Raw genomic sequence first — 13,525 nt, 5'->3', positions numbered from 1 at the left:
CACTCCAGGGTCCTTATCCTTCTCCACTTTCACTCTCTAGATCAAACCCTGGTTTCCTGCATTGCAGGCAAATTCTTACCATCTGAGTCACCAGGGAAGCTCCATGATAAGACAAACATTCCCTTAAATGCTTAAGTACTGTGAAAACTTCTGAAAAGAGTTTTTTATGAGACTTTTCCTTAGGTTTAACAGAAGCGCTCTTTCTACTGATACCAACTGGTTATATACTAAGCTCTGCTGAACGGATGACAGTGAGTTAAAGAGGGGATAGAAGGTGTACAGGGTCCCTTAATCCACGGGAAAACAGGTGAATCTCTGGAACTGCTGTCTTTTTTTTCCTCTTCTATTTTATTACAGTTTACCGAAGTCAACCTCTGAAGCTGCTTTTGTCTCAGATCTGTGAGCTTTTTACCAACCAGAAGTGCTGGTTCAGAGAGGAGGATATAGAGACTTAAGCTCACCTGAACTTCAAAATTTTATTTTCCCTTCCTAAAGATTCAAAAATCCTAACTCCAAATATGTGCATTAACTTTTGTGCATCCCTCTACCCCCCCCAACACTCTTGAAATACTAGTAGTTTTGAAATACGAAAAAGAAAAGAAATGTGTAAAAACAAAAGTAGCCTGTCAAAATCTAACATCGTTTTTACTATAGTCACCTTTTGCCAAAAAGCCCTTAGGTTCTTTGGAAGTGGGTTTATGAATTAATAAATGTTGCAACAGTCACAAAAAGGCAAACATCACTGCCATCACCATACAAAGGATGTGAGGCGGACATACTTCCATTTGCAAGTCTCTTATCTGATATATACAAAAAAAGAAACTGAACGTAATGCTACTGCCTCTGCAGAATCATTTCATGATCTTCTGGTTTACCAGCAAAAGAGAAAGAAATGACTCAACATAAATACATTTTAAATATCAGATGAAGGATTTTTAAGTATAAAGCCCGGAAAAAAACCATATTCTGCCTGTTGATGAGAATGCAACAAGTCTCTATTTTCTACTTTTATATATTTATCTCAGATTTTATACTTCTTTCAAAAGGACAGAGACACAACTTCTAAGTATTTGTTTAAAACCAAAAAACCTCAGAGAATGTTCTTGAGATGAATCATGTGATCCTTAGCTTTATACGTTATGATCTTGATTCTTCAAATGACTTTTAAAAAACGTCATCTTTCCATTCAAGTTAAAAATCGTCCATAATTAACATAAATAAGCACTCTCAACATGGAGAACAAGCTCCAGGTGGGGCACACATGTCCAAGATGTATACATATGGTCTACACCATGGCTCCCTGGGACATCAGAGGTGGCGCATCCTCACCCATGTGTAGGTCTGCTGAGAGAAAAAACTCCAGTCCTCACACTGACCAATGAGTGTGGCAGACAGAGCTGATGTCAACAGTAGTTGGACCATTCACTTTGTATCTTGCATGCACGCTCAGTTGCTCACTCATGTCTGACTCTGTGGCTCCATGGACTATATGTAGCTTGCTAGGCTCCTTTGTCCGTGGGATTCACCAGGCATGGATACTGGAGTGGGTTGCCATTTCCTACTCCAGGGGCTCTTCCCAACTCAGGGATCAAACCAGCGTCTCCTGCATTGACAGGCGGATTCTTCTACCACTGAGCCACATGGGAATCCCACTTTGTATCTTCTCTCTCTGTTAATATGGAGTTTATAGCCCCACTATGCAATGATTACAGTAACTACATGGGTTTGATCCCTGGTCAGGGAATTAAGATCCTACAAGCCAGGCAACATGGCCAAAATGAAAAAAAGAAATGGAAAGGTAATCTCTATGTTCATGATTGGAAGGATTAATTATGTTAATACTTCTCAAAGCCATGTATGTAATACAATGCAATTCTTATCAAAATTCCAATGGTAGTTTTTATAGAAATAGAAAAAACACTCTTGAAACTTACATGGAACTACAAAAGACCCAAATAGCCAAACAAACCTAAGAAAACAACAAAGCAATGGTACTGTATTTCCTGATTCCAAGTTATACTAAAGCTATAGTAATTAAAACAGTATTGTACTCCCATAGACAATTAATCTATGACAAAGGAGGCAAGAATATACAATGGAGAAGAGTCTCTGCAATAAGTGGTGCTGGGAAAGATGGACAGCTACATGTAAAAGAATGAAATCAGGACATTCTCTAACACCACACACAAAAGTAAACTCGAAATTGGCTAAAGACCTAAAGATAAGACTGTACACTGTGTAATTCCTAGAGGAAAAACAGGCAAAACACACTTTAAAATAAATTGCAGCAGTATCCTTTTGGATCTATCTCCTAGAGTAATGAAAATTAAAAACAAACAAAAGGGACCTAATTAAAAAGCTTTTGCAGAGCAAAGGAAATGATAAATTGAAAAGACAACCCACAGAATGGGAGAAAATCTTTGCAAAAGAAGCAACCAACAAGGAATTAATCTCCAAAATATACCAACAGCTTACACAGCTCAAAAAAAAACAAAAAAGACAACCCATCAAAAAATGGGCAGAAGATCTAGACATTTCTCAAGATATACAGATGACCAAAACACACATGAAAAAGATCCTCAACATCTCAAAGAAATGCAAATCAAAACTACAATAAGGTATCACCTCAAACCAGTCAGAATGGCCATCATCAAAAAGTCTACAAACAATAAATGCAGGAGAGAGTGCAGAGAAAAGCAAACTCTCCTATATTGTTGGTGGGAATGTAAAGTGGTATGACCATTATGGAGGACAGTATGAAATTTCCTTTAAGAACTAAAAATAGAATTATCATATGATCCAGCAATCCCACTCCTGGGCATATATCCAGGGAAAACAAAACTTGAAAAGATACACGCACCCTGATGGTCACTGCAGCACTGTTTCAACAGCCAAGACACAGAAACAACCTAAATGTCCATCAACAGATAAAGAAGATGTGGTGCATGTATATAACGGAGTATTAGTCAGTTACGAAAAGGATGAAATGATGCCATCCATTTGCAGCAACCTGGATGACCTAGAGATTTTCATGCTAAGGTGAAATAAGTCAGACAAAGAAAGACAAAGATCATATGATATTGTTTATATGTGGAATCTGGAAAAAAAAAAAAAGATTAAAACAAACGTTTAAAAAACAGAAATAGACCCACAGACACAGAAAACACTTATAGTTAGCAAAGGGGAAGAAGGGAGGAGGGGGATAAATTAGGAGGTTGGGATTAACATATACACACTGCTATACATAAAACAGATAACCAATAAGGACGTACTGTATTGGCACAGGGAATTATACTCAATATTTTGTAATAACCTATAAGGAAAAAATCTGTAAAATAATATATACATATATATAACTGAATCACTGTGCTGTACATCTGAAACTAACATGACAGTGTAAATCAACTATATTGATCAGATCAGTCGCTCAGTCGTGTCCGACTCTTTGCGACCCCATGAATTGCAGCACGTCAGGCCTCCCTGTCCATCGAGTCGGTGATGCCATCCAGCCATCTCATCCTCTGTCATCCCCTTCTCCTCTTGCCCCCAATCCCTCCCAGCATCAGAGTCTTTTCCAATGAGTCAACTCTTCACATGATACTTCAATATAAAAAGAGACTTAAAAAAACCTAGTATGGCAGTGGCATAAAAAGACAAATAGACCAACAGAACATAATCGACAGCCCAGAAATTAACCCAGACACATACAGTAAACTAATATTTGACAAGGGAACCAAAAACACTCAATGGAGACAAGACAGTCTCTTCAGTATGGTGTTGGGAAAACGGGATACTCACATGTAAAAGAATGAAACCAGATCCCTATTTTAATCACTCGTAAAATGAACTCTAAATGAATCAAAGGCTTAAATGTAAAACCTGAAAGTATGAAACTCCCAGAAGAAAGTTCTTGACATGGGTCTTGGTATTGATTTTTGGAAATCATAGCTAAAGCACAAACAATAACAACAAAGTGGGGGTCTGCATTAAACTAAAAAGTTTCTGCACAGCTAAAGAAACAAAGTAAAAAGACAACCTATGGGATGGGAAAGAATATTTGAAAGCCATGAATCTGATAAGGAGTTAATATCCAAAATATATAAAGAACTCATACAACCTGGGGAAAAAAAACCTCAATTTAAAATTGGACAAAGGACCTTAATAGACATTTTTCCAAAGAACATACACGAAAGGTCCATGACCTTTTAGCAGCTAAAAGGTCCATGAAAAAGATGCTGACAGTCATTAGGGAACTTCAGATTAACACCACAATGAAAGAGCACCTCATACCTCTTAGAATATGCATCACCAACAAAACCTAACAAATGATGGCATGGACGTGGAGAAAAGAAAACCCTTGTGCACTGTTGCCAGCATACACTGTAAACTGGTACAGCCACTGTGGGAAACAGTATAGAGTCCTAAAAAACTAAAACTACAAGTAACATATAGCCTAGTAATTCCACTTTGGGGAATGTATCCAAAGGAAAGGAAAACACTAACTTGAAAAGTTATCTGCACCCTCCTCCCCCATTCACAGCAGCACTGTTCACAACAGCTAAGACAGAAACAACCTATGTCCATCATGGAATGAACGGATAGAGAAGATGTGAGATGTATATCTTTATACACATATACATATCTATACACATACACATTTACACATATAATGGAACATTATTCAGCCATAAAAAACAAAGAAGTCCTACCATTTGGAATGACGTTGGATGGACTTTGAAGGCAGGTTAAAAGAAGTCAGACAGAAAAAGACAAATACTGTAAGATCTCACTTACATGTGGAATTTAATTTCCGCTTATAAATATGTACTAGGTCTGTAATATACAATATGTTAACTATACTGCTGTATGACATAAGACAGCTAGGAGAGTAAAGCCTAAGAGTTCTCATCACAACATGTTTTTTCCTTTTTATCTACACGAGATGATGGATATTAACTAAACCTACTTTAGTAATCTTCATAATATGTGTATATCAAACCATCATGCCATACACCTTAAACATATACAGTGATGTATGTTAACTATTTCTCAATAAAATAAAACAGAAGCTGGGGAGAAAACTGAGATTTAATCAAATTAGTAATGTGCTCAAGATCAGAAAAATGGGATATTAACAGCCCTTGAATATAATCAAAATTATTTGAACAGGCAGTCAAAATGCCATCTTTCAAGCCATCAGGCTCAGACAGTTTTACAAGTGAATGTTTTCATATCTTCAAGGTACACCTAGTTCCGAAGTATGTAAATACTACATAGCAAGGAGAAACATAAGAAAAAAAAAAAAGGATAGGCTTATTTTGCTTACAAATACAGATACAAACATTCTAAATAAAACCAAATTTAGGGCTGAGCATATTAAAACCAGTGTATTACAACCAAATAGTGTTTATCTCAAGAACCCAAGAATGGTACAACAGAAAATTAAGATAATTCACTTCATTAAAAGATTGCAAGAAAATATTATTTAAACAGATGTCAAAAAGTATAATACTGAGTTTTGATAAAAACTAAATACAGAGAAATAGAAAAATTTCTTAATTAGACAAGATGACTATCAGATACCCACAGCAAGCATCAAACTTACTGTTAAAATATACAAAAGTGTTCCTCTTAAAGCTAAGAACAAGAGAAAGAGAACTTTTATTATTGCTACTCTAAAATAATGTCCTGGAGATCCCTAATAACTGAGCAAGACAATAAAGAGAAATGAAGACTAAACGAGGGGAACAAAAATAAGAACTTGCTATCGTTTCTGCAGATGATATAACTCTACACTCAGAAAACCTAACAAATCAACTGACAAACTATTAAAGACTGATAAGTAGTCAGAAATAAACATACATTACTGTGGCAGAATTCAATATGAAATATAATAGACAAATGGGTCCTATTCATGATGGCAATAAAAACTAAGAAATACCAGGAGAAAAAAGGTACAGAATCTAAATGAAAAAGTTATAATACTTTACAAGAGAACAAAACCATCCTGAATAAATACATTACAGGACTCCAATGGGAGATTCAATATTAAAAACATTTTCCCTCAAGTAATCCGTAAATTAAATGCAATCCAAACAAAACTCCCAACAAGATTAAATAATTTTTTAAATAAAACCCACAAGATGACTCTAAAATTCATATATGAGAGATAATGTGATTGAATAAAATCATGGAGGACAAGAATAAAAATTAAACCAACTATATACAGAACTTTATAACTGACATTTCAAGTCAATGGGAAAGGTTTTAATAGTGCTTAGAAGAGGGAAAAATTAAAATTATATCACTATCTTTTATCAAATTTCAAATGAAGTCCAAATAAAAGATTAAAAATAAGTAAGACTATTAAAAGAAAAATTTTTGTCATCTTAGGATTGGGAAGGCCCTTGTAATTGAGAAGTCATACATTAAAATTCCAAAAATTTATTGACCTAAACACTAAGCTACAAATAAATAATACCATCAAGAAAGCTAATGGACAAGTGACAAACTAGGAAAAACTCCTTGCGCTGTATGTGAAAGGGATTAATATCCAGAATCTATTTTAAAATAATAACACAAATCACTTAGAAAAAGACAACCTAATAGAAAACTTGGCAAAGAGATATGACTGGACAATTCCTGGAGAAGAAATACAAACAGCCAACATATGAAAAGACATTTAACCTCACTATTAAACAGGGGAATGTAAAGTGAGAACATTTTGTGTGTAAGACTCAAAAATTTAAAAAGTTGATAATGTGTAAAGCAGACATAAAGAAATGTCATACATTTAAGTAGGTACTTTCATACACTACTGGTAGAAACAGACCTTGTGCTTCTGGAAGGCACATACCCTCTGACCCAGCAGCTTTATTTCTAAGTAGCCATCTTTCTGATATATCTGCACAAGTGTGAGAAGACATACACTGTAGCACTATCTGCAGTAGCAAACATTTAAAGGCTTCCAATATGTCTATCAGTGGTCAAATAAAGTAGGTAACATCCACCTTATAGAATATTATGCAGACATTAAAAATAATGAGGTATTTACCTATACAAACATGAATTTCATCACATGGTAAAGTGAGAAAAAAAAGTATCTACAATGTGATACTATTCACACAAAGCAAATGTGTACATAATGCAAAAGCACTGTGAAGACAATGAAAAGGTCTCATCAGTGTAATTCTACTGAACTGCTGAATAAATATCAGAGCCTGTCAAGGGAATTTCAAGTCCCAATCTGAACCATGTTCTGTAATTTGCAGAATAATGATACAGAGGAAATAAAGATATCTGTGATACAAGGCTGAATGGGTTAAGTGGTACAAATATTATGATATACAAAGGAAGAAATTACAGCACTTGTATGTTACAGGGAGTTAACACTTAAGAATCACCTTGAAGGTCCATGACATCTAGTAAACTCTGATTCTGCTTAGGCAAAGATATAAATTTCATGGGCTGGAAACTACTGTAAGTAGATGTCACTGGGCTAGCTGCATCAGCCCCACCTGTGCCTGGAGTGTGCCTGTCACTCAGTTAAATGCATATAATACTGACGCATGTTATGTGTATGTTTTGTGAAAAATGATTTCCCAAAATGAAAAGTTCTAAGAAAATAGTGATTTATAAATCAATCTTATATTGAAATATTCTTGGTAATCTGAAAGATTGTCCTGAAAATCTCAGTAACAATCGATTGCATTTTATGAGGACAAAGGATGGTTTTAGTGGTATTTAAATTCTAGTGATCCATGAAAGTCTTACAATGTGACCCTCAGAGATGACAAAGGCCTAGCATATTTACTGTTTGAAAGGGGGCACAATGAGGCCAAAAGACAAAAGGACTCGTACAGGTGAAACTATTCCATATGATACTGTACGGGCAGTTGTTCTTCAGTCGCGTCCAGCTCTTTGGGATCCCATGGACTGCAGCACGCCAGGCTACATAGCTAGTTACATGTCATTAAACATTTGTCTAATTGCAGAGAATGCAGAACACCATGAGTGAACCCAAATGTGAACTACAGATTTTGGTGAGTATGATGTTCATCAAATGTACCACTCTGGTCAGGGATGACTGTGGGATAGGCTATGGTCAGGGAAGGCTGGAGACAGAGGTATATGGGAAATCTCTGTATTTTCTGCTCGATTTTACTGTGAACCTAAAACTGCTCAAAAAATAATCTATTGAGAAAGACAGAAAAAGGAGTATGAACTAATGTACTCTGTAGAGCTGTTTTCATACATGTCCCTCTTCCTTCTTCACACACACAACTCTGAATGCCAAGCTGACCGTCCTGTCCGTCAGCACCTCTTTGCACTATGGCTTCTGCCCCAGCAGTTTCTAGATGATTTTCCTTTTTGTTCTAAGCTGTCAAACTGTCTCCACTCTTGGGCCTTTAATAAAAAGCTTCTGCAAGCCTTGGAGCTGTCTACTTTCTAAGCACACATGGGTTCTCAATGTCACAAGTGAAGCTTGTTAGGCATCCCCAGGACAGTAGTTCAGAGCTTTTGCTGCTGCTCTCTGGCCACTTTTAAAATCATCACAGGACTTGGTCATTAGCAGAGAACTGAATGCCTGAAATGGAGTGGTCAGAAAACAGGTAGACTAAAATCTAACCTGCCAGACACACACCTTTTCAAATGTTACACCTTTCATATTTAAGCCATCTCCAGGGCTCCAACTACCGAGGAAGGTTAGTTACCATTTTGCTATTCAAAGTCAGAAATGCATGTACAATGGCAAATTTTGAACTGGATTTCCCCATAACTCAAGCTATTTCAGTAAATATTGAAGGGGTCAAAGACGAGCCTTCCTAATAAAAGCAGAGAAAAGATAATACTTACAAAGACTTTTTCCAACAATACTATTCTCATCCTCGCACATAAAATTGTACCAAATGGAGGAGGAAATGGCAACCCACTCCAGTATTTTTTTTAAATTAAGAAGCTGAAATATTTTATTATTAAATTGTTTCTTATTCTCCTGCAAGGCTGTTGCTTCACTGTGTAAAAATAGCACCAGCAAACACAGTGTATTGCAAAATTAAGATAGTAATATTCTTTACTGGATGCTATACAACAAACAAACTTTTCTCTCCTGCCAGTTATTTCTAGTGGGAAGATAATTCTGACCCAAATCCAGGGATGGCTGTAAGCAAGTTACAAAATTATATAAGGCTTAAGATAACTGTGTTATCCTTGAATTACATAATTTTTATAACTAGTTTTACCACAGATAATTTCAGGAATTTTGAATATTGTAACTGGCACCTAGCCTAAAAATCATAGGGTGCTGTCAAAAAGATGCAGTGTTTCTCTGAAGTTATTAGGAAGTTAAGGGGTATTTTCTTCAGGAAACATTGTTACAAGTGGTTTCTTTTCCTAAAAGTTGCTTTTAAATACATATCCACCCCTAATTTTAAGACAACTATGCTAGATTAAGTTGTTTCAAACTAGTTTATTTAGGGGTTCCATTTTCTCTCAATAGATTTTATGTATTTCTCATATGCTTCTTCACTCATTAGTTCCACACTCTGGTATTTCTGCCCGGAGAATTCCATGGACAAAAGAGCCTGGTGGCTACAGTTCACAGAGTTGCAAAGAGTTGGACACGACTGAGCACCTTTTACTTTGCTTCGCTTCACTTCCTGAGATATACAGGTTGCCAGAAAACTGGCTAAGATCAATTTTGTTGTTCATTATTATATTGAATACTCTTCCCTACTGTAGTTACCACCATGAGAACTTCCTGTCTTCCTACATATAGGCCAGCGGAAGCCCTCTAGTATAAGGGAAATGATACGATGAGTATCACATTCTACTGAGTATTGTGTTCCAAACTAGCAGTGAGTTTTATTACTTAGCACACTTTAAAATCCCTAACTTGCCAATCCTAAGCTGCACATTTATAAGAAAAATGTCCTCTTTTTCTAGATAAAACCTTTAAGACTATTAAACTAATTTCCTAAAACCCTTGAAATTATTGAACTGCTGTAATTTCCTTTGACCAGACTCCCAAATATCAGCTTTTAAAATTCAGGTAACGGGTCAACCACTATTGCTCCAGTGGTTGATAAATATTTGGTTAAAAAACCTGCAAGTCATTGTGAAATGCCACTAGCTATCATTGGGTTTTATAATCTACTTGTTTGATGCTATGGGGGCTGATGTGAAACCGTGCTGTATTTAAGATAAGAATGAGAATGATAGCCATGAGGTGAGTCCTGCATCAAGCCCTCATTGAGTGTAAGAAGCCGGGTTCTGAAGAGACTCAGAGAGAGTTGGCTGCCCTGGATATAAAACTTACATGTCTCCACTGAGTCTCAGAAGAAGTATGACTTAATATTCAACACTCCACATTTGGGGGAAAATAGTGTAACATTTTGGGGATAGGGCAGAACAGTGTACTTTGAATGATATATTCCAAAATCACTTAATTTTAATTGATGGCTCTTTTAAGGGAGTGGATAAGGGACAGTAAATTCTGAATAATGGATGTTTTCCCCTTGTCGAGTGTGTCTCTGACCACTGGTAATGCTGACAATCAGTGATGGTTTTAGATGATTACTAATAACAGATGGTAATCAGCTTTTCTTGAAAATGCACTGTTAATTTCCTGTGTTATCTTAAATAGATAGATGAATGCACAATTACGACGACTGCATGCTTCTTCTAAGAGGTGAGACAATGAGGGAAATTATGGACCTTGCTTTCTTCTTCTAGGTGAGAAGGCAAATTTAAGGCTCCTAATATAAACCTTAAGAAGAGCTGCAAGCATAAGCCCACAAACACTCAATTTTGGGGAAATCTGTACCACTTCTTTTCTGCTCATTTAGAAGAATCCATCTAATTGCCGGACAACAGGACTCAGTAAACAGCCTGCCTTTGTTTCTGAGGCAAGCCTAAATTGCTGGGAAGCACCCCTGTACCTCCCCAACCCCACAAGCTCCCACATATGCCCTCTGCTCAGTGTGATGCCTCCATGATTGAGGCTCTTTTCTCTACTGAAATGCCCTTCCTTCATTATTCATGGCCCAGGTCAATACAGCCTGTGGACCACCTACCATGGTCTCCTACTGAGCAGTTACAACTTTACAGGAAAAACAGGGCATATTTCTATCTCCCCAGAGAGAACAGAACAGGGATTTTTTTTTTTTTCAATCAACAGGTGCCTCACTGAGGGAATTTTTGTTCCTGCTGTCAGTGCTCTCAGGGTCTTGCAGGGTTAGCTGGAGGGCTTCTAGGTACAGTTTTCCATTCAGTTAACATCTATGAAACCCCAGGTCTGCAAGCCAGTGTACTAAGAGGAAGAGCTACTTTGTAGCAGAATTACCTAAACTTAAGATTTAGGATTAAAAAAAAAAAAAAAGATTTAGGATAAAAGCAGTCTACATACCTAACCCCGTTTTCCCGCTACTCTTCACAACGAAGTTGTTTTTTTTTTTTTTAATAAAGAGTTTACTGTACTCACTGTCTTCATCTCTTGCCATCTGCTGTCTCCTCACTCAACTCTAAGGCTTCAGTTCCAACCATGCCACTAAGTTTGTTCCTCAAAGTCATGAACATTCTCCATTTTATCCAAATCAAGGGTTACTTCTTGGTCCTTATCTCATTTGATCTCTCAATAACATTAGATTCCTGAAATAGTTTCTTTCCTTGGTTTTCAAGCTACTATGCCATTTAATTTTTTTTTTCTTTCTTTCTTCATCAGCTACTTCTTCACTCCGTTAGTAAACATGAGTTTTGGGACCCTTCCCATCTCTATCCACAATTATTCCGCACTTAGTAATCTCATTCCATGGCTTTAAATACTACATCAGTTCAGTTCAGTCGCTCAGTCGTGTCCGACTCTGCAACCCCATGAATCGCAGCACGCCAGGCCTCCCTGTCCATCACCATCTCCCGGAGTTCACTCAAACTCACGTCCATCGAGTCGGTCATCCTATTGCTTGTGAAAAAATATGTAGGATCAGTCTTCCTTTCCCCGCCTCTTTCCTCCCCTACATTCAGTTCAGAAGCAAGACCTGTCAATTCTATTTCCAAAACAAAAATTGAGCCCATCTACTTCTCTCCATTTCCACTGCTACCATCCTAGTCCAGTCCACCACTCTCTCCTGGGTGCCTCCACAATCCATTCTCCACACAGCAAGTGTGATTTCTTCCAATTATGAATCAGGTTATACTACCTCCCTGCTTCAAACACTCCAGTGACTTCTCATCACACTTAGAATAAAACTGAACTATTAACCAAGGCTGCAAGGCATGGCATGCTCTGGGAACCATTCCCCTCTGACCTGATTCCCCTGCTCACTGTAGCCAGGCACGCTTGCCTGCTTCCTATTCCTTGAACACCTCATGTTTGTATTGGTCTTAGGGCCTCTGCATGAGTTATCTCTCCAGCTGGAATGCCTGCGTCTCCGCTTTCTGCATATCTTGCATGAATCACATTCCAGCTTAAATGTCACATTCTCAAAAAAGATCCTGCCTTAGAAAAGGCCTAAAGTAGACCCTCAGTTATTCCCATCATCATGGTTAATTTTCACCATTTACGGATTTATTCCTGAACTTTCTGTTTCTTCATCTCTACATACTTAGTATACAACATCTAAACCTTACCAAACGTACAAGCACTCAAATCTTAATTGAACAAAGTCCTAATGCACGACAAGACATATTTTGCACATACATATATACACAGTTTGCTGAGGAGGTATAAAATATATAAATTGACTATTGTGGCTCTTAACCAAGAAGTGTGAGTTAAGTAAAAGGAAAATTCTTAATATAAATATTTGTTTTTTAAAGGTTAAAAAAGGGGGGATGGATGGTGGTAGCACAGCACAGTGGGAATAGAAAGGCCTTAGTTCTGAGATCTAATTTTATCGCTACCAATATTTTGGTAATTTTGGACAGTCTGCTTGATCTCTCTGATGAATACTTGCTCTTTACAGGTCTATACCAGTAGTTCAGTCGCTCAGTTGTGACTGACTCTTTGCAACCCCATGAATCGCAGCACGCCAGGCCTCCCTGTCCATCACCAACTCCCGGAGTTCACTCAGACTCATGTCCATCGAGTCGGTGATGCCATCCAGCCACCTCATCCTCTGTCGTCCCCTTCTCCTCCTGCCCCCAATCCCTCCCAGCATCAGGGTCTTTTCCAATGAGTCAACTCTTTGCATGAGGTGGCCAAAGTATTGGAGTTTGAGCTTCAGCATCAGTCCTGATAATTCCTAAATGTATAGCTTCCCCTTGAACTCTAGACTTTAAATTATAGATCCAACTGCCTGCCTGACATTTCTATTTAAAGTGCATCTCAAACTTCAAGTGTCCAAAACACTTTCTCCTCCCCAATCCTGCCCATTTCAGGGAGTGGGAATTTGCTCCCCCAACATCCTCAGTTCAGTTCAGTCGTTCAGTCACGTCCAACTCTGTGACCCCATGAATCGCAGCACGCCAGGCCTCCCTGTCCATCACCATCTCCCGGAGTTCACTCAAACTCACGTCCATCGAGTCG

General features: G+C 37.6%; 1 protein-coding gene across 1 annotated transcript in view; it reads right to left on the bottom strand.

Annotated features, from left to right (window-relative positions):
- Nucleotides 1-13,525, bottom strand: part of RAD50 (RAD50 homolog (S. cerevisiae)) — a 108,426-nt gene that overhangs the window by 5,450 nt on the left and 89,451 nt on the right. The gene's annotated exons all lie outside the window — the stretch shown is intronic.

The sequence above is a fragment of the Bison bison genome, unplaced genomic scaffold (genome assembly GCF_000754665.1).
Source record: "Bison bison bison isolate TAMUID 2011002044 unplaced genomic scaffold, Bison_UMD1.0 scf7180017864492, whole genome shotgun sequence".
In the NCBI taxonomy this organism is placed as follows: Eukaryota; Metazoa; Chordata; class Mammalia; order Artiodactyla; family Bovidae; genus Bison; species Bison bison.
Note: the sequence above shows the minus strand (reverse complement) of the source record. Positions and strands in the feature narration are given on the sequence as shown.